This window comes from Scyliorhinus canicula, chromosome 26 (assembly GCF_902713615.1).
Source record: "Scyliorhinus canicula chromosome 26, sScyCan1.1, whole genome shotgun sequence".
NCBI lineage: Eukaryota > Metazoa > Chordata > Chondrichthyes > Carcharhiniformes > Scyliorhinidae > Scyliorhinus > Scyliorhinus canicula.
In genome coordinates this window covers 5,133,242-5,139,241 of record NC_052171.1, presented here as the reverse complement: position 1 = coordinate 5,139,241, position 6,000 = coordinate 5,133,242, and the positions used below count along the sequence as shown (strand labels likewise).

The window sequence follows — 6,000 nt, the reverse complement described above, 5'->3', positions numbered from 1 at the left end:
CTCTAAACGGACCTTGGCCCACTCTCAACACAACAGCTACAACTGGCACGCAGACATTTGCCAGTGGAAATGAACTTGGTCTCCTTTCATGACTGCTCAAATATTTTTGTTGTACTAATTTTGACACAAAGCCTGACTGCTCACATAGTTACTGGTTAAATATCTTGGTAACTTTTAGGAGTATGGAGTGTTGAATTCATGGACCACCTGAGGACATTGTATGGATTACCAGGCATTTTGTTTGGGCTTCTCACAAGCTATCCAAAGTCACACCATCACCCATGCACAGTAAAATTTAAAGAAGAATGGAAGTGGTTAGGTATGATCAATTTGCACGTATTTAATAAATTGAAATAGAAAGTAGCATTAAGGTGGCAGTGTCCCTTAGCCCTCGGCCAGGATTACGGCCAACTCATACTATGAGGCTCGGTCTTTCTCACGTGGCCATTCATGTCTTCCATTCTGACCTGAACAGATAGAAGTGGGCTGGGATAAACATGTCGCAAACACACACACAAAGAATTCAAGCAACCCTCTAACACCAAGCTGAAATTGAGCAGTAGCTGAAAGATTGTTCCACCACAAGTCTTTCCCATCCCCACTTAGGAGACATCAACTGCAAAGCACCTTCAGGAAGCACTAACTTTTGTAGAAGCATTTTATTTATTTTAATCAGTAAAGATAGAAAACAAAACAAGCAAGAGAACTTGTATCAAAGGACAGGTTTTTTAAAACAGCATACGATAATAAAATAGAATCAAAACATCTTGGAGACAGACACACCATATAAACAATGAGATTCTTTGAGTTAAGGAACGTTTCAGAAGGTACTGCCTTATTTCACTCCAAATCACAGAATAATTGTCAAAGATCTGAAAGGAGTCCTTTTCACACACAATTCTGCTTAAATATCAAACAATGCCTATTGGACTGGTAGTCATCCAGATGACATTGCATACTTCTTTTTTTTTTTTAAATATAGGTTTCCATTCATTTATTTTCTTTTAAAAGCTTCATCAGTCATGGGCCTTGCCTCTGTTGCAGCATCCCCACCAAAACCTCAAATGACAACTGCACACAAGAAATCTGCTCCCCTATTTCACAGTGGATTTCATTAAAACTCCGAGAAATCTAGTCACATCAACTGGTACACTTAATGGATATAAAAATATGCAACTCGCATACCTGGTTTGGTTGTGTAACTCAGATCTTCCAAGTTCTTACCACGTTAACATGTGCGAAGGTGCACCAAAACAAATGAACTAGGTGGCATGGCCTATTTAAGGAAGAGGGCTTTTTCTCCTCCAGGTGAAAAAGGGTTGGGGTGTACCCGACACGGAGGCCAAGACAGTAAGATTTATAGCCCACTTCTTAAAAACTAGAAAGCAAAATCAAAAGCAGAAAATGCTGGACAATCTCAGCAGTTCTGGCATCATCTGTGGAGAGAGAAGGGAGCTAACATTTCGAGTCCGGTTGACTCTTTGTCAAAGCAATTATTTATTCCCCTTCCCCCATTAGGCCAAGACCATGGATTCTAGGTGACTATCTTCAAAATTAGAAAGACGCAAATCAGAATAGAGTTGAGAGCCAAATATGTTGCAAAACTCTACCCATCGCAAGCAGAAAATAATTGCGAACTCAGCCGTTCCTGGAGCTATTAGAAGTTTGAATGTCGTTTCAGATGCATTGATACTGCTGACAATGTTTAATGCCACTCTGCCACTTGCACCCCATCCCACTGTGATGAAATGAGTTGAAAGTGGTCAGAATTCTTTTGCCTTCTTAGGACAAGGGGCAGTTTTGTCTTTCATCATGTCGCAGGGCAAAAAATATTAACAGACACCCGCACCATAACTTGTTCATGTTCCACGGCAGCCCACATTATCACTGTGATGCCCTTTAATTTTTATTTAAATACCCTCAGCACGTCAGAAATGCAAAAAGAATAAACTATCACATCATCTGATTCTGCATTTCTGAACTTTTTTCCCCCTCATCCAAAAATTTAGAATTAGCATCCAGACTCTCAAATGGATTTAGTAAAGAATATCTTACTTTAAAAAATTATGCCCCACGGTAAACATTCTCAAACACTGACAAGACAGAAATTGTCATGCCATTATTGCGTTATTTTCAGGCGAATTTTCTTCTGTGATAAGGAAGGTGCAAATGCATAAAGGACAGCAGTTTCTGTGAATGAATTTGATCTTCTGGCATCCAGATATATCTCCAAACGTTCCCAGGTGAGGTAATGCACAGTTAAGACCCAGGATCTTCCAACACACTCGGCACAAAGAAATTACCACTACTTTAAACAGCAATGAAGAAATTTCTACTTCTCACATCACCTCTTATTCCCTCAGGGTCAACAGCAAGATAAACTTGTGTCACGGATCAAATTCACCCCAGTCAACACTGGTAGTTCAAAAACTTTTAAATCATTTTAAAAATACAACTGTGCCATTTCTGGAGCCTTGGAAATGTTCTATCCCAAGAAAAAAAAACTTTAGGATTCAGTGTGCACTCGTCATCTCACCAGATATTTGAAGACTCCAGTCTCTAGCTCGGTAAAAACCTTTACCAAAGTCAAAACGCAATTCAGACCCTCAATCTATTAAACTGAATCTGATTGTTGTAGAAAAATGTAAGGTATTTTTCGAAGTGTCAACTCATTTGTTCCTTTAAAAAGTTATATAACATTTTTGAAAATAAATGAGAATGTGAGAAATAGCACACCCCAATAGTTAAATTGAAAAGTTCTGCAGATTTTTTCAACAAAAATCTCCCGTTGATTTGTACTGACCCTGCCCATGGTCTCTGAGTGAGATTGCCCAATTAGTGCCAGTCAAATTACAGGCAGTTTTGTGCTGTGGACATATGTCCACTGGGAACTGGCTTGACACCATCCCCTCCCCCGCCCTCAACCCCCTACACTCGGCCCAGCTTCCCCTTCATGGTCGCCCTGAAGAGACCTTCAGTCTGCCAGTCTGAGCTGGATTGAAACCCAGGTTTGTGGAATTGAAAAGGTCAATGTTCTGTTCGTTCTACTCCAATGCACAACTCAAACCCCTTTCCCTTTTGTGCTCCCGAGGTCACACAAGGTTAGATTTAGTGTCAGACATGATTGACAGCCAATTGTCTTGGACTCTGTTCAAATTATTTTCTGGGGATCAAGGTCAGGCTTTGTATTTTTCTTTAGATGCACTAACAAGCAGCAAAACTGCTAAGACTGCACAACACTGAACACAGTTGGGTTTGTGACTAAGTACAACCAACAATTTCCCACATTTTATTTCTTTGTAAACCTCAAAAGACTGTTTTTTTTTTAAAAAATCAATTATATCAAAAGTGTTTATAAATTTTGCAGGTCTACAAGTTGGTGTTAAAGTTGTCACAAACTATGCTTCGTATTACAAGTTACAAGAGAAAACACAAATAAGCAAACATTAAAATTCTTACCAAGATATAAAGCTCCCAGAGGAACAAACCCAAGTAGAGCTAAACAGGGCATCAATACGTCATTAACCACTAAGAGTACTGACTGCTCCAAGGCTTCCATAATGCATGATGTGCTTTAGCTCTTGGATTTCAAAACTCACATATTTTGAGGATGTGGGGACTTGTTGGAATCCCTGGCTTGAATATGGTCAATGTGTGTGTGTGTGCGTGTGTGTGTGTGGGGGGGGGGGGCAAGAGGGTGCTGGTGGTCACACGTATAGAAACAAGTAGCACCCAAGGCCAGTGTACTACCACTCCCAGCTCAGCATTGTAAAAGTGCAATCCAAGCTTTTGTGCAGTTATATAAAACTGGAAACGAATCAGCTATCTTGCACAACATTCAACCTTTAATAAAACACACACACACAAACTTTGGTTCAACTTATTTCTCTATCAACCCATCCTCTCATGTTCTTTGCCACTAATCTACCATCTCAGTAACGTAATGCAATTGCCCCTTGTGGTCGTATCTGCAGCATTTGCTAAGTGTGGAAGTTGTACATCAGTCAGGAATGCCAACAGTGAAACTTTGATTGAGGAAGCTCACAGAAATGTTATTTATTTTTAATTTGAATTGCCCAAGTTACTAAAAAAAAACACAAATGGGGTGCGTGCCATCACAACGAGCTTGGTGACCAAAGATATTGAACATTTCTATTTTCATGGTTTGGATGTCCCTTGAACACCCCAACTGTCTTCACAGCTTTGAAGTATGCCCCTCACCAATCTTCATTTCTCACTGAGCAATGCACTGCGGCAAAGCTCCTGTACTACCCAAGGCTTCTCTTTGTCTCAACTGCATAACCTTTTCCCAATCTCTCAGATTCTTGGTCTTCTTTCCATTCTGAGCACTCTCTTTTTCTTCCCTCCAGATTATAACTCATGCTTGCCCACGGCATCACTGTGTGCTGAGCTGGTGACTGATTAAAGGGTATACAATACCCAATCACATCAGGATCCTGTCCAAAGGTTCGACACCCGGCTCCATCAGGGATACTGCTGGAGGAACTCAAACCAATTCTCACCTCCTGATATTAGGGACATCTCTGCTGACTCCGCTGAGATAAGCCCACTATATGCTGGGACCACCTAGTTTTGATCGCATTGTCTTATACCTGGTAGAGCCCTCCCCTGCCAAGATAACAATGCAGTTTTCTCGGAATTTTTTTTAAAAATCAGTCAAACCTATGACTGAGGTGTCTAAAACCTCCAGTACTCTTAGGGTTAATTATATCGCACTGGCACACACTCAGTTTTCCCAGTGCACTGAGAAAGAAAAACATCTTCAATTAGTTGTTGGATGACTAGCCAGGGCTTCCCACACCTATGAACTTACACTATGAGAGAGCATCACCACTGTACAATCAAACACTTCCTCAGACTCTTTCTTACGGTCTTCTAGTGATGTTAAAGAAACCTATTCAGAAAAGATTACAATTTGATCACAATAGTTATTTGCTTCCCCCCACCCACCTAACCCTCACATAGTATACATCATTCGAGGATACAGCAGATTGCAAAACATCCAATGTTTAAAGTGGCACCAAGGTCCTCAAGAGTTTGTGGAATGATAGTCCAGAGACGAGGTAGGGTACGTGTTTGGTGCAGAAGTGGCTTGTATCCTTCGAAGCCTTGGTCCCACTGGTTAACAAAGGAAATGAAATAAATGAGGATATGGCAATCACAATATAATCCAGCTCCATATAAAATCACTGTTAGTGCTGAAAGAAAACAGCGTGCCTTGCAGTGAATGGATCACTGCTCCACCTTTGGCACTTAATCCTCAGCATCAAGTACATCCAGACCAGAAAGTTCAGGTTGCCTCAACTCCAACTTGTCAATAAGCATCAACTCCAATCTCAGTGGGTGAGCGAGGTCATTGGCAGACAATTTAACATTTACCTATGTTTCGTAATATTTTATTTAAATGGTTTCTCCCAAGGTCAGGTGCACCACAGTCAGATAGAAACTCCAGCTTCTTTTGTACAATCCTAGCGGGGGGGCAAGAAATAACAAAAACTCATCATGCTTGCAATGACCTTCAGCCAAAGTCAGAAAGCTGAAAGAAAGGACAGCACGGTGGCGCAGTGGGTTAGCCATGTTGCCTCACAGCACCGAGGTCCCAGGTTCTATCCCGGCTCTGGGTCACTGTCCATGTGGAGTTTGCACATTCTCCTCGTGTTTGCGTGGGTTTAGCCCCCACAACCCAATGATGTGCAGGGTAGGTGGATTGGCCGCGCTAAATTGCCCCTTAATTGGAAAAAAATGAACTGGGTACACTAAATCTAAAAAAAATAAAAGGTGAAAGAACAGCCAGCTGACTCACTAGGCCATCCAGTCCCTACATAAAAGTATGTCAATGGAAAGATAGGCAGCAAGTTGGAATATAATCTAAAAAGAGGATGATTTAGTTTCTGACTATTTGTCAATGGCTGTGAACAACAGATAGCTTTTGCTGCACGATGTTTATTTCGGAAAGCTTTCCACAATCTTCATCGTGTC

General features: G+C 41.1%; 1 protein-coding gene across 2 annotated transcripts in view; it reads right to left on the bottom strand.

Moving 5' to 3' along the window:
* Positions 1-644: 644 nt before the first annotated feature.
* LOC119957304 (golgin subfamily A member 7-like) overlaps positions 645-6,000 on the bottom strand; it is a 42,472-nt gene continuing 37,116 nt past the window's right edge. For both annotated transcript variants that reach the window (XM_038785158.1, XM_038785157.1), the window contains exon 6: positions 645-5,139. The gene's annotated coding sequence lies outside the window, so the exon portion shown is untranslated. The remainder of the gene's footprint in view (positions 5,140-6,000) is intronic.